This window comes from Oryctolagus cuniculus, chromosome 5 (assembly GCF_964237555.1).
Source record: "Oryctolagus cuniculus chromosome 5, mOryCun1.1, whole genome shotgun sequence".
In the NCBI taxonomy this organism is placed as follows: domain Eukaryota; kingdom Metazoa; phylum Chordata; class Mammalia; order Lagomorpha; family Leporidae; genus Oryctolagus; species Oryctolagus cuniculus.
In genome coordinates this window covers 70,534,127-70,552,225 of record NC_091436.1, presented here as the reverse complement: position 1 = coordinate 70,552,225, position 18,099 = coordinate 70,534,127, and the positions used below count along the sequence as shown (strand labels likewise).

The window sequence follows — 18,099 nt, the reverse complement described above, 5'->3', positions numbered from 1 at the left end:
CAACATGAGGTTTTATAGAATTCAGAAGAGAGTTTTTGGACACTCATGACAAGTCAGAAAAAACTCTGAAGGCCATTAATTTTAACTGTGAACATGGAACTATTCTATGTTTTAATCTTCTCTATCATTTTTCTTATCACACTTATCACAGAGTATAGGATTTTTTTTTAATCTTTCTTTGCTCTTTGCACCAGGCAGGTGGCTGACTCTTGATCTCAAAGTTTGTGTCATTTTTTGTGATGAGTAACTATTGAGTTTTTTTTCCCCTGAGATGTAATTGGAGATTTAGCACCTTCTTCCACAAAAGACTTTCTCAGCGTAGCACTTACTTTTATCTGCTATGGAGAGCGAGGCAGAAGTCTGAAGGAAATAACAGCTTTCCCTCTATTTAATGATGTTTTTGATTGGCAGTATAAGGTTCAAAATTTGTCTGACTCATTTTTAATATTGTTAATATCTGTGCCTTAAACTTTCCTTTTTCTTTAAGATGCAAGAGCCCTACAGATGTTGATTGTATGAAATATGTGTTTTGTGGACTTTATATTGAAACATTTATTAATTTGATGAATATATTTGCTTCCGTTTCAATTATCAGATCATTTGAAATTGATACCTGTGAAGCCTCTAAGGAGTTTTCTTTTGGTTCACTCACCCTGAGTTCCACGAGGCATATGGGAGTTCAAGATCACTAAAGAACATCATTGTTATGATATTGCTCTTCTGGTGTTCATGGTCAGTCTGCAAATTTGTTTTAAGACTCTTAAGATGTGCTCATTGATATATAAAAGAGACAGATGGTTGAATTGTTCCTTTCTTAGTTGGATTTACAGGTCTCCTAATAGACCTGTCTCCAGTATGATTTTAAAAAAGCATTTGTTAGGAGCTATTATCTTATGCAGCAGTGCGCAAGATAATGCCAAAAATTATTAAATGCTGACTCTTGCTTCTAGGACCTTAGTTATATAACTTCAGAGAACCTCTCAGAGATTAAATATTGTTAGAGCTTCCTGGGTGAAAACTGAGATGCCTTTAAGACCCTGTGTGTTCTGTGGTTGTTTCTGGGGACATTCTGAGTTCATATTGTAGGTAGGCTAGAAGCTTGTTCGTAGTGTTTTTGGTTCTGGGGATTGAAATAAAGGCCTCTCTATTTGGGATTCTTGATTAATTTTGACCATGGAATTCCTTTTCAGGAAAAGATGAGTTTGAAGTAGCTGGTAGTCTTTGCCCTTTGCATTTTAATTCCTATTGCCGTAGAATTTTTTCTCCCTATTTGCAGTTTCTCTTCTCTTTCAGTCCTCCTTCTTTTCCTCCTTTTGAGCCTTTCATTTTCTCAAAAATGTCTACAACTTTGGGATACAAGCTGACAAGAAGCTGATAGCATTTGCTACTCTCTAAAATCCCTCTATGAGTGGTTTTCATTTAATGTTCTGTATAATATCACTTCAATAAGTTGCTTTATGATTGATATGAATACCTTGTCATTTAGGGAAAATCCAGATGAAAGAATATTTTTAGTAAGTGGACCAAAACTATCAACTGAGATGGTTTAGGAGAAACCCTATGTTAAATAACAGATATGAACTTATATCATAAAATATTAGAACTGGGTCATTAGATGTTTCCTCTGAAAAATCATGTAATTTCACAAATTATGCATGGAGTTTGAAGCCTTGGTTAAGATAACACAATGAATGAACGGCAGACATAGATGCTGTACCTAAATCTTCTCAGTTACTCCCAGTCCACAAATACGTAAATTTACAAATTCTCTGTGACTCAGAATTACTCTCAACAGTAAGTCCACATCCAAATTTCTGATCCTGGTTAGTGGTCTCATCCTAATGAGCAAAATGGACTGCTAATTCCTCAAACCTGCTTTGCATCAACTGACTGGAAATAAGTACTTTTTATCTCTGTGCTTTGTGAAGTTGGCTTTGTGCCTTCATATTACCCTCTGTCTTGTTGGTTCTAATAACATGGATGAGCACAGAAAGGATGTCTAAGGAAATAAATGAGTTATGAGACCAGTTCCTTAAAGCTACATATATCCCTCTGATGATCTGTAAAGTACATAGTCAAAGAAAAAAGAAGTAAATTAATTTCTCTAATCAGGAAAGTATTTACATAACTAATTGGATAAAATGTTTTACTTGATAACTTCTAATACTTTTTACACTCAAGAATATACAACTATACAATTAATTAAACTTGATAAAGTTATTGTTTATATTACTTTTTACTGTTAAGTAATAAATAAGCACAAGTTTAGAATCTTAAAATATCAGAAATTGCTTCACAATTTCTGTGGATTAGGAGTCCAGGTAGGAGTAAGTGTCCCATCAAGTTGAAATAAAATTTTCAGTTAGCGATGCTTCTCATCTGTGGTTTGGAATTTTCTTCCAGATTCATTCAGATTTTGACAGAATTCAGCTACTTGAGATTGCAGGACTGAGTCTCTACTCATTTGGAGGCTGTCCCTCCCAAAAATTGTTGGTTGTTTCTTTCAGGATGGCGGTGGTTTTTTTTTTGTTTGTTTGTTTTTGGTATTTTGATTTTGTTTTTGTTGATTTGCTGTTTCACTTCTTCACTTCAAAGCTTTTTGACTTTTCCTGCTTCCTAATGCAACATCCTCTTCATTTTTGTGGGTTCACCTTATTAGTCCAGGTCTACCTAGAATAATTTCCTTTTAAATTAATTTCAATTTAACCTATTATAGATGTTAATTAAATTAGTAAAATTCCTTCAGCTTTCCAAATAACATAATCTAATTACAGGAGAGATATCTTATCATATTAATAGTCTTGCCCATAATCAAAGGCAGGGAAATTACAAACATTGTATGCACAGAAACGGGAGAGAATCTAGGGGTCACTGAAGCATTCTACCAGTCACACTGGTGATCAGAAGAATCTTCATGTCTGCTAAAATATTAGAAACAGTAAATTTATAATATCCAGGAGAAAATATTTTCCAAGATTAGTTTGCAAGTTTTTTTCCTTAAGTGAGATTAAGACATAGTTCTTAATTCAGAAAAAGCAAAAACTCATACAGCCAAATTAAATGAGCTGGGCATTGTCCCAGATTTTCTGAAGGATTGTTTTGGGTAATTTCTGAGTTTCCAACTCCAGTTAAAATACATAATATCCTCCTATTTCCAAGAAAATCACAGCACATCTCCTAAATTGCATTAGTAGTGAAACAATCTATTTGATTCCAGAAACTAAAACCATTAAAATAAGATACATGAAGGGAATAGATTTTGTTTTTTTTCCATACATAGAGAAAGACACACACACACACACACACACACACACACACCCCATTCAATGATTTTGTACATTAATTGTGCTTTAGGCCAACGTCTGTATATACTGCTAGGTTTTTGTCTGAGAATCAAAAGAAGTTTCTTTCCCCTTATAAAGCTGTTGCCAATACTTTGCCATATAAGTGGTATTTGGTTTTCTTTATGGGCCTAAGTGAGGGTAAGTTCTTGTTTAAAAAATTTGTTGCTTAACATTTGCTTCCTATCCTATTAACTTCTAGTTTTCCATTCTGTTGAAGGCACTGACTGATATTAAAAACAAAACAAAACAAAACAAAAAAAAACTGAGTTATTATCAGAAAATGCCTACCTTAAGTGCCAACACTTCATAGCCAAATTGTATTTGCCTATAGCTGAAGATAACGATTTGTGTATATTTATGAAAGTATGTAATGAAACCATGAAAGTATGAAAAAAATCAATGCTAATTGTATGTCTGCAATTTATTTCTATTTTGCCCGTATAAACTCTGGAATGTGCACTTCCCATAAAGCTTGCTTAAAAATAGCTTTGTGTTATCCAACATCCAAAAGTTTCATTGAAGAGACATGTTTTAAGACTGGTAAGTAGGTCACCCATCTGTCAGGGGGTAGTAGTGGTAAATGTGGACGTGTGAGGTCAGTTTCAAAAACTAGGCAGAGTCAGCTCCTTTTCTCCCCATTTAGCTGACAACACATGGATTTGAATGTACCAGAACAGGGGGTCAGCAGATGCCTCAGCATCTCTCTCTGAACACTCTGGTCGTATTAGCCCATCATCTGTCTGTTCACCATTTCTCAACTCAGACTGTCCACCTGACTCATCAGATGGGACTCAGCAGCAAAACTGCAAACTGTACTAAGATGTTAACAAGGCTCCTTCTTCTTTCAAGAGCAGTGAGCTTGTTTAAGATTTGGGATTTGTCCAAGTCCTCACAACCAAACGTGGAGACCACTCACAATCGATTTTCTCAATATGACATACTGACCTTCTTTGCATACCTTATAAAAATATGGAAACTTTAATGAGGGACCAAGGAGGCACAGGATTGCTTGGAGAACATCTCCAAGAATAACTTGATATTGTAGGGCCATTTCTTTCTGATGTAGGTATAAGCCTTTGGTTTTTTAAAAATATACTTACACTACTGATTTTTAGAGAAGGTGGTGAAAAAAAAATCTCCTTACTCTTAAGAAAAAGTTTAAAAATTTAGTGGTTAAAAGAATGGTAGATGTCTATTCTTTTTTTTTTTAACTTTTATTTAATGAATATAAATTTCCAAAGTACAGCTTATGGATTACAATGGCTTCCCACCCCCATAACTTCCCTCCCACCTACAACCCTCCCCTTTCCCTCTCCCTCCCCCCTTCCATTCACATCAAGATTCATTTTCAATTCTCTATATATACAGAAGATCAGTTTAGCATATATTAAGTAAAGATTTCAACAGTTTGCACCCACATAGAAACACAAAGTGAAAAATACTGTTTGAGTACTAGTTATAGCATTCAATCTCAATGTACAGCACACTAAGGACAAAGATCCTACATGAGGAGTAAGTGCACAGTGACTCCTGTTGTTGACTTAACAAATTGACACTCCTGTCTATGGCATCAGTAATCACCCTAGGCTCTTGTCATGAGCTGCCAAGGCTATGGAAGCCCCCTGAGTTCACCGACTCTGATCATTTTTAGACAAGGCCATGGTCAAAGTGGAAGTTCTCTCCTCCCTTCAGAGAAAGGTACCTCCTTCTTTGATGACCCATTCTTTCCACTGGGATCTCACTCCCAGAGATCTTTCATTTAGGTTTTTTTCTTTTTTTCCCCAGAGTGTCTTGGCTTTCCATGCCTGAAATACTCTCATGGGCTTTTCAGCCAGATCCACATGCCTTAAGGGCTGATTCTGAGTCCCGGTGATCAATTTCTGTTCACAATTGATCATAATGATAGGACTAAGAGCCAAAGGGAGCACATAAACAAGAGTAGTGTCTGCAAATACTAGCTGATAGAAAAAAAAAAGGGAGAGAACGATCCAACATGGGAAGCAAGATACACAGCAGACCCATAAAATGGCAGATGTCCTAAACAGATGTCTATTCTTTTAAAGGCTGTGTGATCCTCACTAGTTTCTTAGAAACTCAGTTATTAATACTTCTTACCAGTACATTTGATATTTCACTTTACTGTTCTCTTATTTTTTAGAAATGAGTTATTATTTGAAATGCAGAGTAACAGAGAGAGGGAGAGACAGAGAAAGAAAGAAAATCATATCTTCCATCTGCTGGCTCACTTTCCAAATGGCCACAATGGCTGGAACTGAGAAAGGCTGAAGCCAGGATCCCAGAATTCCATCCAGGTCTCTCATGTGGATGGTAGGGGCCCAAATGTTTTGGCCATCCTCTGCTGCCTTCCGAGGAATATTAGCAGGGAGCAAGATTGGAAGTGAAGGAGTCAAAACTCCAACCACGCTTTATGTGATGCCGGAATCACTGGTGGAAGCTTTAACCTGCTGTGCCACAACACTGGTTCTCTATCGTTCTTACTTTTATATTTAGTTTTAGGAATAGAAATCTAAGAAAGAAGATCAGGGATAATATACTTTTCCTTTAAAATGGAAATATCTTATTTTTTACTGAGAGAAATTTTCTACTTTATTATTTTGCTCCAACTTTAATAAAGATTAAGATACTGCCAAATTGTTACATATATGGTTTTCTTTAGATTCTGGGCTCATTCAATAGTTTATTCTCATACTGAATTTTGAATGATTGCAAACCCAGAAAAGAGAGCATTATTATAATTTGAGTTGCTATTCACAATTCATGATTAGATAACTGAGTGATTGACAAAGAAAGCATTGTTTCTTATGAAAAGTGCCTTCACTCCATGTTGAGACCCTTGCCAAAATGGGGACAGTGTCCCTTGTTGTTGTAGGTCCCCATTCACTTAGAGGGCAATGTGAATGGTTTCCCTTGGAGTGGTGTGGAACACTGAGATCTTGTTGGCTGCTGGAGATTTCTTGTTACCCTTCTTGAGGAGGCTGGGATAAACAATGGTGAGCATATGGACATTGCCAGAGTCCTCAGAACAGTACAGGGGCAAAATAATCTAAAGGGCATATTCCTCTATTAGTGTTCCCATGACTTAAGGAAGTCAGAAAAGTCAAACTATTAAACAGTCAAGGAAAAAATGATGGAAAACTCTAAATACTTCGGTGAAGCTAGACCTAATCTATTGTGGTTATGTATATATATATATATGTGTGTGCATGCATATGTGTGTGTATGTATATATTTGAGCCTGGATGCTTTTATGAATCAGTCATTTTCATTATTTCATCTTAATCTTCATCATTTTCTTGACAAATTTATTATGAACTTATATTTTATTGGAGGGAACTGTTCCTGGTGCAATATTTCTACTTACTATAACTACTGAAAATCATGCTGTTTATTTTTCTATTGTGAACTTCTCAATGGGATAGATTGGGTCTTATGTCTTCCTTGTTAATCTTACTGTGTGGTACTCAACAGATGTCAAAGAAATAAATCCTTGCATATAAACGAAGCTAAATTCTGGTAAGATGGTACATTGCAAATGGACTTTATTATTCAATTTCTTCTACATTTACTTACACAAATATTGATAGTTTAGGAATCTGACTGACTTGTGACTAATGGACTTGTTTTTAATGTACATTCATATCTTCAAAATTTATAACAGAAAATATCATATTCAAAAATTATGCATTTCTTTGCCAGAAAGAAAAAATCATAGTGTCTAATGGATTTATTTTGGCAAATTATCTCAAAATCATAAATTGGATAAGAATATACAGTGTTGGGACACATTTTTTTATTACATTTGGTTTAGTATTTGAGCAGTATGATGGCAGAATTGCCACCTGTACTAGAAATTTCTCCTATAAAATATTTATTGTAACCTTAGTAAAAATGAAAATAACAATAAAAATATGCCAACAAGATCTAAGGACAGTCAGAGTGGATGTGAAGAAAATATCTGTTTCTGGTTTGTTTCCACATTATTTTGGGTTCCTTAACCTCATTATTTTATTGTGTGAAATTTAAAGCCATAAAAATCTCCATCATAGTCTTATAACCTGAATCTTTAAACCCTAAGACAACATTATAATCTTCTGAAATATATCTAAACATTTCTAAAAAGTTTTGAGGTTGATTATAATTCCCAGGATCTTGACGTATACTGGAAAAGTGAGAGACACATTCCAATCCAAATTTATTAGGTTCAAAATTTCAATAACACTGTTCCAGCCAAACAAAACATGTGAAGGTCAATTCAGTACCTAGATTGCCGGTTTATGACAATTATTCTAAAAATTGACTCTGATCTATGTTCACACATTAACTTTGAGCTTTAATAGCTTTGAGGCTGAATTTTGTGATTAGAAAGAAGGATGAGATGTTTCATGTCCTTCACCTTCTCCATCTGCCTTCCAACATTATTCAGTACAAATTAGACTGGATCCAGCTTCTTTCTTTTTTATTGTCCATCAGGATGCAACAAGACAGAGATAACTCTTCTTGAAAAGTAAGCTAAACATCTCCCTTCTAGGAGACTTGTCTACAGCATGGCATTTAGAAAGAATTGTTGTAGTTGAAGTATATTTGGCAACCCCCCCCCCCACCTTTGGTATGGTGAAGAGGTTCACTGATGCACTGATCTGGAACAAACAGTGCTATATCATCAATTGTAACAGCCTACCATGAAGTTAAGTGTTGTAAGCAAGTTAAGAGAATTGGCTTTTTGTGATTTTTATACACACAAAATTTCAGGTTAGCTACAAGGCATATTTCTCTCTGAATGTTAGGAGAGGTAAAAACAAACTTTCATTAAGATGCCTGTATCCTCTTGAGCATGGTTCAGACATTCAGGTAGATTGAATACTCCAGCTTTTTAAAAAGTAATTAATTGGCAATATATTTCAGAGTATCTGCCAGTATTTCATTCTCTCTCTCTCTCTCTCCTTATCCCCAATATACGTGTGCATGCAAGAGCACACATACACAATAAATTATTATATGAGAGGTTTGCAGAAGAACATACATAAAAATATAGTCTCATTGACTTACTGTGGAGTTACATACCCAAAAACCTATCATCAGTTGAAAATATCATGTCAAAAATGCATTCAATACACCTAACCTATGTTTAGCAACATACTACACTGTCATCAATTGTTTAGCATACCAAGAAAGGACCAAAATGCAAATCTTGAAGTATGGTTTCTATTTAATTCATATCATTTTGCAAGATTGTAAAGTCAAAAAATCAGTAATTGATTCATTTTAAGTTGGGAGTGGTCTGTAATTGCATTACCTAAGAAATACTTTTTAGAGATATGATGCAGGAAAATGAAGAAAAGAAATACTGGAAGAAGAAACTTATGTTATGATTATAATAATAGTAATTGTAGAGTAAATTGAAGAAAGGAATAGAGGTAGCTATAGCACCTACTGATTTTAGTGAGCAGAGAACACGAACGGGTGCTTGTTTTCAAATGCTCCCATGGCTTTTCATAATTTGCAGAGAAAGGATTTTGTTAACACAGAGTATAATTTTCATTCCACAAACACTTCCTAGGTGATTGACATAGTTGATAAGCTGTCATAGAATTTGGATCTGATTTTTCCTAACTTTATTAACCCTGATAGTAGGAACATTCTTACTTGTAGCATTAGTAATACATATACAAAATTAAATGTTCAATTGAATTAATAGTATATTATCTACAAATTTTTAATTTTGTACTTATTTATCTTTTTCTGGAAAACATTTCTTGAATCTCCTTGCTGGTTATCAATAAATTTATTCATTTAGTAATTCACTCAATATTTATTGAGTGTTTTGGTCATAGTGCTGGATCAGGGTACAGTTATAGTCAAAAGAATCATGTTTCTGTTATCATGGACCTAATTTTCTAGTTGGGGAAAACAGATAATTTCTAAAAATAATTAATGAATACATTATTAATTAAACAGGATAATTTTAGATTGTGGTAAGTGTCATAAAAGAAACTAAAAGTGATATTAGAAGTGAGTGTAAAGGCATGGAGATGAAGATAAGTTGGCTTACCTACATGAAATGAATCCTATCTGAACAGAGTGATATTTTTACAGTCCTCTAATTGGAGATTAAGCTGTCCTAAGATCAATTTTCAGTAATGGCAGACAAAGTTATTTCTGAACAAGTCTATCATTGGAACTACTGTAAAATTGGAATAAATAAAAAATGCATTTGTTGGCATCAGAGAGATATCAAGATAGTGACAAAATGTAAGGAAACACAGAGAAGTCAGTACAATATTTGGCACCAATTTCCCCCTTCAAGCATTTACTGATCAAAAAGTGGCAGCTGAGAATCTGAAGATAAAACTTTGGCTTTGAAGATGAGCATCTAAGGTGAGATCTTAGCAGTCTCTGGGTGCTATAGAACAAAAATTATAATTTGGGCTTTCAAGGAAAATGGGACCAGGTAATTAGGTCTCCAAATGGCTAATCTCTAGGAGTAAGGGTTTATTGTTATTAATAATATTATAATTATCATACAAATATTATAATTGCATTATTAATTATTATATACTATATATAATTATTATAATTATTATTAATAATAAAACATCACTGAAAAGAACTGAGGCCTACTTGAGTCCAAGAATTAGTGGGGAGAAAACATGATAGGAACTAGATTTGAAGAGATAATAGCTGATAAATACTTTAAATAATATCCAAGAAGCCTTTCCCAACCCCAGGCAGGATGAATACAAACAGAACCATGCTTTGGCAATTGGTAATTCAACTGTTGGGGCAAAATGGACTGCAATGCTATAAATAGAGGAAGAAAAGGAACACTGTTCCAACAGAGCCACGATTAAATTGACAACAAAATGATATCTTTTTAAAAATTTATTTACTTGAAAGAGTTCCAGAGAGAGAGAGAGAGAGAGAGAGAGAGAGAGAGAGAGTATACTTTTCCTATGCAGTGGTTCACTTTTTGGATGCCCACAAAAGCCAGGGCTGGGCTGGGCTGAAGCCAAGAGCTTCTTCTGGGTCTCCCATATGGGTAAAGGGGCCAAGAATGTGGACCATCCTATGTTGCCTTCCCAGGCCATTAGCAGGGAGCTGAATTGGAAGTAGAGCAGCCAGGACTTGATTAGTTGCCCATATGAGATGCTTTGGCATTACAGGCGGCCACTTTACCTGTTACATATGATGCAAACCTTGAAATGATCTCTTATAATTGCAAAAGAAAATAACTTCCAATCTACAATTTTATACTTAGTGAAAACATTCATTAACTATTAAGACAAAGTGAAAATATTTTTAAACAAAAAAGTGAAAAATGTTGTCACTAGCAGACCCAAATTAAACAAATACCAGGAATTTGTTAAGCAAAGGAAATGATCACAGATGGAAGCATGAAGCTATAGGAAAGAATGAGGACTGTTTGAAGGAAAAGGTATGAATAGGTGAACAATGACAGGGCAAAACAATATTGCTTTTTGACAGCACACACACGTGTGTGTGTGTGTATAACATTGTACAATGTGTGTACCCAAAGTATGTTCTAGTTACCATGGCTATATAACAAATTACTCCAAAACTTAGTAGTTTGAAATGATTTGGACTGGAGTTGGCAGAGACAGGTTATCTCTGCTTAAGTTGGTGTCAGCCAGAGTGCTCAAAGAATTGGGAATTTTAATCATCTGATTGACTTTCTCATGTGATCACTGGCTGTTGGCTTAGACATTTGCTAGGGTTTTGACTGGAAGACTATTCCATATGACACCTGAGATCTGAAAGGAATTGCCTAGGAAAGACATAGATAGAAATAGAGGAGGGGGAAAATTAATGGAAAATTATTGGAATGGGAAATTAATGGAAAATTATTCTAGGTTGAGCAACCAATAAGGGTCCTAGGGAGGAATTCTTCCATGTGTCTGAGTTGTAAGTGAAGCAAGTGAGGCTGAATGAAGGACACAATGGTATGAGATAGCATTGTAGCACTTCATCTGTTAGTCATTGGAACAGTGTTGCAGCAGATGCTATCCAATGCACTGGATAGAGCATATTTGGACAAGTACTTTCTACATGGTTATTCCAAGGAATAAAAGATAGCAAATTAAATTTAGATATAGTCTATTTATGAACATATTGTAAAAACTGACCATTAAAATGTACTATTATTAATATTTTGTATAAATTTAAAAGCTTTATCTTTAAGAAAAATTCAGAAATTTTGTAAGTACACCATATTGAGTAAATATTCTAGTCATTTATTTCATAACAATGTATAACTTCACAAACCAAACACATTTTACACTCATTGCTGATATCTCCATGGATGAGATATTAATGTTTGTTAAGCAAAGGAAATGATGTGTTGATGATTCAAAGATAAACTGATCTGCACACAAACCATGGGATTATCTAACACTGACTGTGGTAGCAATTGCACTAGAAGTTTTTAAAATATGTAATACAGTCTAAATAAAAAGCAGCTAATGAAGTGCTCCTGGAGATTGCTTCCTTTCCTGTCTCCATTTTCATTCACCTTTATCTTACTCTTTGGATAAGATAAATCACCTACTTTAAGAGATAAGATCTCACTATTCAGCATAAAGGGACTTGGAATATTTGTGTGTGAAAAAAGAAAATGTTTGGAGTAAAAATAAGGTTTTCCTTCCATAGGGTTTGACTCCATAGCCTTTAATTGGATTATTAAACCCAGAGAAAAAGGCCCTTTAACAGCTTTCAAAGATCACTGACATACACACTTTGCAACTTGTTCTGCTTAAGTGCCTCTCCTTAATGGCTTTCATAATAAATTCAGTTTTCTGGCAGGAGATAAATTCCTTCAGAAAGTTTCTTCAATCCAAGTAAATGCAGAATTACTGGAGTGCCCAGATGCCATTATCTGACTTACAAACCAAAAAGAGTGTAGTCCTTTGGAGGATATTTGGAGGTAGAGTATGATAGCATTCCTCTTTTCTGGAGAGTCCAACTTGTGGGTGTCCATCTTGCCTTTCCTCTGTCTATAATCACAGTTACCCTCCTATAGCAAGTAACTGTCACAGATGGTTTAAAAATTCACTATTACCCTTTGTCTGGGCTGCTGCTTGATTTCCATCTTTATTTTGTAGCACCAGCCGCAGTCTCAGTTGCATGCAGGATACCTGAAGGAAGCATGCAGAATGTATTATTCTAAATTCAAGAAGCACAGATACTGTATCTTCACATATTCCAGGCTTTTTTGTCATACAAAATCTTTTAATAGCTATAAAATGATTCATAGAGTTGCAATGAGTATTTAGGAAAAGTACAGATTAATTATCTGACAGAGTAAAATGTCATGACACTTTCAAAGTGATTCATTGCAGACAAAAGCAGTCAGAATAAGTACTATAACTGAAATCCATTCTTTGCAGTGGATGTGTTGACAAAAAAAATTATACTGGATTATCCCACAGCAATAAAGCATATGTTATTTGATTTCCTGTCACAATTAGGGGAACTGATATGTGTAAAATTATTCAACTTATATTCAACACAAGAAGTTCAAACTAATGAATAAATATATTATGACAGCAAATATTATTTGATGGTGTATTCTAGCTATGAGAGATGCGTGGGCTTCAAGTTAGAAATAAAAAAGACAAATAGATAGGTTATTTATAGGCATCAGACTCTTGGGTACCAATCTTCTGTTTATTGATTCACCTTACTTTATGAGGATTAAAGCCAAGACTAAATAATAGAAGATCTCACAGGAACAGCTCACATATTCATATGGCAAGGCAGAAAATTTAACACAATGATGACAAAGACTGATTCTTATTTGCAAAAAATTCATATTTAAAACATTTAAAATAAAATTTTGCTTATAGTATAACATTTAATTTATTATTTTCTCTTAATCTAGTTTTACCTTTAATTTATTTTGAAAGAGTCCAACCAAAAAAAGTCACATAATTCTATTTATATTCTATTTTATTAAGGAAAATAAATTGCGAAGTGTGCAGGAAACTATAGAAAACAACTGGTATGTAGATGAAGAAATTGAAGCAGGAAAAAAAGCTGAAAATCAGTAGAAAAATAAAAGACTGGGTTGACACATTCTTTTAAAATGGACTAAACAGTTGTCAGAAGGCAGCAGGAAGTGCAGAAAACACTTATACAATTATTGGTTAATGTCCTTATTGCTAAATTAAATTGAATGCATCTTTGATGCATATTTAATGCAGTCCATTAGAGCTGAATCTAACCATAATATTTTATTAATTATATTAAACTCACAGATAGGTTGAATAAATAAAAATATGCTTCTGTATTGTTTTAGTAGTCTTTTTTTTTATTTGACAGATAGAGTTAGACAGTGAGAGAGATAGACAGAGAGAAAGGCCTCCCATCCATTTGTTTACCCCCCAAATGGCTGCCACAGGCAGAACAACACCGATCCGAAGCCAGGAGCCAGGTACTTCCACCTGGTCTCCCATGTGGGTACAAGTGCCCAAGCATTTGGGCCATCCTCCACTGCCCTCCAGGGCCACAGCAGAGAGCTGGATTGGAAGAGAAGCAACTAGGACTAGAACCTGGCGCCCATATGGGATGCTGGTGCCACAGGTGGAGGATTAACCAAGTGAGCCACGGCGCCGGCCCTGTAGTAGTCTTAAAATGGTAATTTTTGTTGTTTTATCCTTATCTCAGAGAACATATCCTATCATTTTGGAAATATTCTTAGGATTGAAATTTCTGGATCTTAATGATATGCACTTATGAGTATTCAGCTTTAGTAAAAGATGACTTTCCTTTTTTAAAAAATTATTTACTTATTTATTTGAAAGGCAGAATGACAGAGAAAGGGAGGAAGAGACAGACACAAAGAGAGATCTCCACCTGCTCGTTCATTTCCCAAATGCTCCAAAGAGCCAGGAGTGGGCCAGGCCAATACCAGAGACCAGGATCTCCAACCTGGTCTCTAATTTGGGTGGTAAGAATCTATGACTTGGGTCCTCATCTGGTGACTCTTAGGTCTATTAGCAGGAAGCTGGATCTAAAGTGGAAGAGCTGGGACTTGAACCATCAATCAGATGAGGGGTTTGGTATTCCCCAAGTGGTGTTTCAACCCATTGGACCACAATGCTTTCCCCCAACATTGGCTTTCAAACAAGTAGATCAGTTATACTCCCACCAGAAATCTCCATGTCATTGACATGCTTGGTATATAATTTTTTTTTTTTTTTACTTTTTTCATTTTCCTGGATGTGTAGTGATCCTGTGTGTGCTTTCAATTTCTTTTGTTTTAGAGGTAATAGCTCTTTAATAATGTATTTGGACTGGGGAGAGGACATAATGGGGTTAGGCTTAATGAGACTTAGAGACTGGAGATGAGAGAATGCTGGCAAAATAACTTTGAGGTTGCTAGCCAAGCTAACTGGAATGTTGACAATGTCGTTTTAAAGATAGGGATGGCCAGAGAAAAGGCCTGCAGAGAAGATGGTGCATGCTCTTGAGTTTAAGGTATAATTAATACTTTACATGGGTTACCATGGTTTTGGACGTCTCTGAGTTTTGCCATTTACAGATCATTAAAAACTTTTTTTAAAGGGCAAGTTTTGTCTCTCACTAGCCAATGTTGCAATAATGAATTAAAGTATGCTTTGAAAGAAAATACCAGAAACAATTAAAGGGGTTTACAAAAGACATGGATTTCTAAAAGGCTACATCTATGTGCTGCCACACAGTTCTTTAGAGCATGCTTTCCTCTATTAATGGTGAATTACTGCAAAACATTATATCGTACTAAAATAATGATAGGAAAATGGATGACATGTTTGGTAATGTAGCTTGATGACATACTATAAAATCTATAAAATTCTATTAAGAAGGATTAGAGTTTTATCATTCTTATTTTTTTGTTTTAAAGATTTATTTATTTAAACTTTTACTTAATAAATATAAATTTCAAAAGTACAACTTTTGGATTATAGCAGTTTTCCCCCATAACCTCCCTCCCACCTGCAAACCATCCTATCTCCTACTCCCTCTCCCATCCCATCCTTCATTAAGATTCATGTTTAATTATCTTTATATACAGAAGATTAACAGTATATACTAAGTAAAGATTTCAACAGTTTGCACCCACACAGACACACAAAGTATAAAGTTCTGTTTGAATGCTAGTTTTACCATTAATTCACATAGTACAACACTTGAAGGACAGAGATCTTACAGAGTTACACAGAGCGAGGAGAGGCAAAGAGAGAGAGAGAGGTCTTCCATCTGCTGGTTCAATCCCTAGTTGGCCTCAATGGCTGGAGCTGCGTGGATCCGAAGCCAGGATCCAGGAGCTTCCTCCTGGTCTTTCCAAAAGGGTGCGGGGCCCAAGGACTTGGGCCTTCTACTGATTTCCTAGACCATAGCAGAGAGCTGCATTGGAAGTGGGACAGCTGGGACTTAAATCGGCACCCATACAGGATGCTGGCACTGCAGGAGGAGCTTTACCCACTATGCCACAGCGCCGACCCCTTATCATTCTTAAAATGCCAAAATTTATACATTTTCAGAAAAAGCATATTTTACTTATACATGAATAGGTCCCTAACTAGAGGAATTTCAAGTAATTTACTGACATGTTGGTTGCAAATGTAAACATTTAATTTTGTATCTTTTTCTCATATAATGTTTATTCCTACACACAATAATTTTTGTGTTTCATGAACTAGAATGATCTGTTGTAAAAATTTATTCTCTCAGGTATAGCTAGTTACAAGCTGTTCATAATAGTTATCTTGTTCTAGATTTTACTGGGTCAAGTAATTAAATTTAGGAATAACTTATGGTTCTTGTGTTTGACTTATTTATTTATTTTTTGAAATTTGTCTTACAGTTAAGAGTATGTTCCTTCACTTGTTTCACTTTGGAATTCCTACTGATTCTTCCAGGCCAAATTGAATGGGATTTGGAGAGGGTGCTAACTGGATAACAAAAACCTTCTAAATCTTTAGAGATGGTTATATCAAAGATTTATTTCATCAGCATACAGATACACACTCACATACAGTGCACTCCTATCTGGTGGTTCACTCTTCAAATAACTGCAACACTCAGCGGAGAACCAAGGAATAGAAACTAAGTCTAAGACTCCCATGTGAGTAGCAAGGACCCAACTATTTGGGCCACTGGTTGCTTCCCATGGTCTCCATTAGCAGGAAGTTGGAATCAAGAATCCAAGCCAGTAATCAAACAAAGGTACTCTACTATAGGACAAAGGCATCTTTGTGGACATCTTAATTTCTAGGTCAGATGTCTGTCCCTAAAAGTGCTTTTTAATCACTGTTTTTAGTTACTCTACAATCATTGTTCATATCGGAGATATATTTTGTTTTTTATTTCTTTTCTATAAATTTTGAAAAATGAAACACTGAAGAAAAATGTTTTATAACAATATCAGGTTTTGGTGAAAAGTCTACTATGTGTATCAAGTATCTTACAGATGTTAATCTTCCCTTTCTTGGTATTATGATTTAGTCTTAAATAGATTTTTTTTATTTTAAATTTTATTCTTTTTAATTTGACAGGTAGAGTTATAGACAGTGAGAGAGAGAGAGACAGAGAGAGAAAGGTCTTCCTTCCGTTGGCTCACTCCCCAAATGGCTGCTACGGCCTGCGCTGTGCTGATCCAAAGCCAGGAGCCAGGTGCTTCTTCCTGGTCTCCCATGCCGGTTCAGGAGCCCAAGCACTTGGGCCATCCTCCACTGCCCTCCCAGGCCACAGCAGAGAGCTGGACTGGAAGAGGAACTACCGGTACTAGAACCTGGCACCCATATGGGATGCCGGCGTCGCAGGTGGAGGATTAACTAAGTAAGCCATGGTGCTGGCCCCTCTTAAATAGATTTTTAAAATGCAGAATAAACTTCAATAAATTTTCAGATTAAGGTATCATTTATAGTAGCTAAATTATGATACAGCTAAACCACAGGAGAATACTGAGACACATGGCACAATGTGAAATAATAACACAGGAATCAAATTGTATAATCAGTTTTAAACTGTGAATAATAACTATCTTTGGTAGGATTATTTTAAATTATTTTTATTTCTTTATATTTTATGTAATTAAAAATTCAAAAAATATTTCATCAAAAATAAGTATTACTTTAACATGTATCATCATAAAACAACTTTCCTGAAATTCTGAGAGGACAATACCCAAGAATTTTGTTTTCTAGTGTCATAGGACAAAAAAAAGTGAATATTATACTGTAGTTGTTTTTTTCATTTTTCCTTTATTAATGTTTTTGAGATGATATTTTTAACATACATTGTAGTCAAAGGCTTAACACACTCTGCTAAATAAATAGTCCAGCAAAAAAAGAAGGCAAGGGCTATCCATACACAATAATGAAATGAAAAGATGTTAAACTTCATTTATATAAAACCAATGTTAAAATAGTCACAAAATCATTGATTTTATAGTAATATATAATTCCTATCAATTGTTGGGCAAATATCTAAAACAAAGTTTAATAAATCACTGTATTTGTAGCAAAAGTGATACAGATGTGCATTTCTTTTTTGAATTTTAGCTTCTACTCATAAGGAAGAATATGTAATATTTGTCTCTCTGTGTCTGGCTTATTTCACTCAACATGGTATCCTTCAGTTCCGCCATTTTTGCTATAAATGATAGAATTCCACTCTTTTTTATAGCCAAATAATAATCCACTATGTATGTACATATATACATATATATCATATT

The 18,099-nt window shown here is 34.9% G+C and overlaps 1 long non-coding RNA gene across 1 annotated transcript in view; it reads left to right on the top strand.

Moving 5' to 3' along the window:
- The first annotated feature begins 6,244 nt into the window (after nucleotides 1-6,244).
- The window catches only part of LOC138849737 (uncharacterized), a 37,825-nt gene continuing 25,970 nt past the window's right edge, over nucleotides 6,245-18,099 (top strand). The window contains exon 1 of the long non-coding RNA XR_011388868.1: nucleotides 6,245-6,355. This is a non-coding gene — a long non-coding RNA (uncharacterized lncRNA). The remainder of the gene's footprint in view (nucleotides 6,356-18,099) is intronic.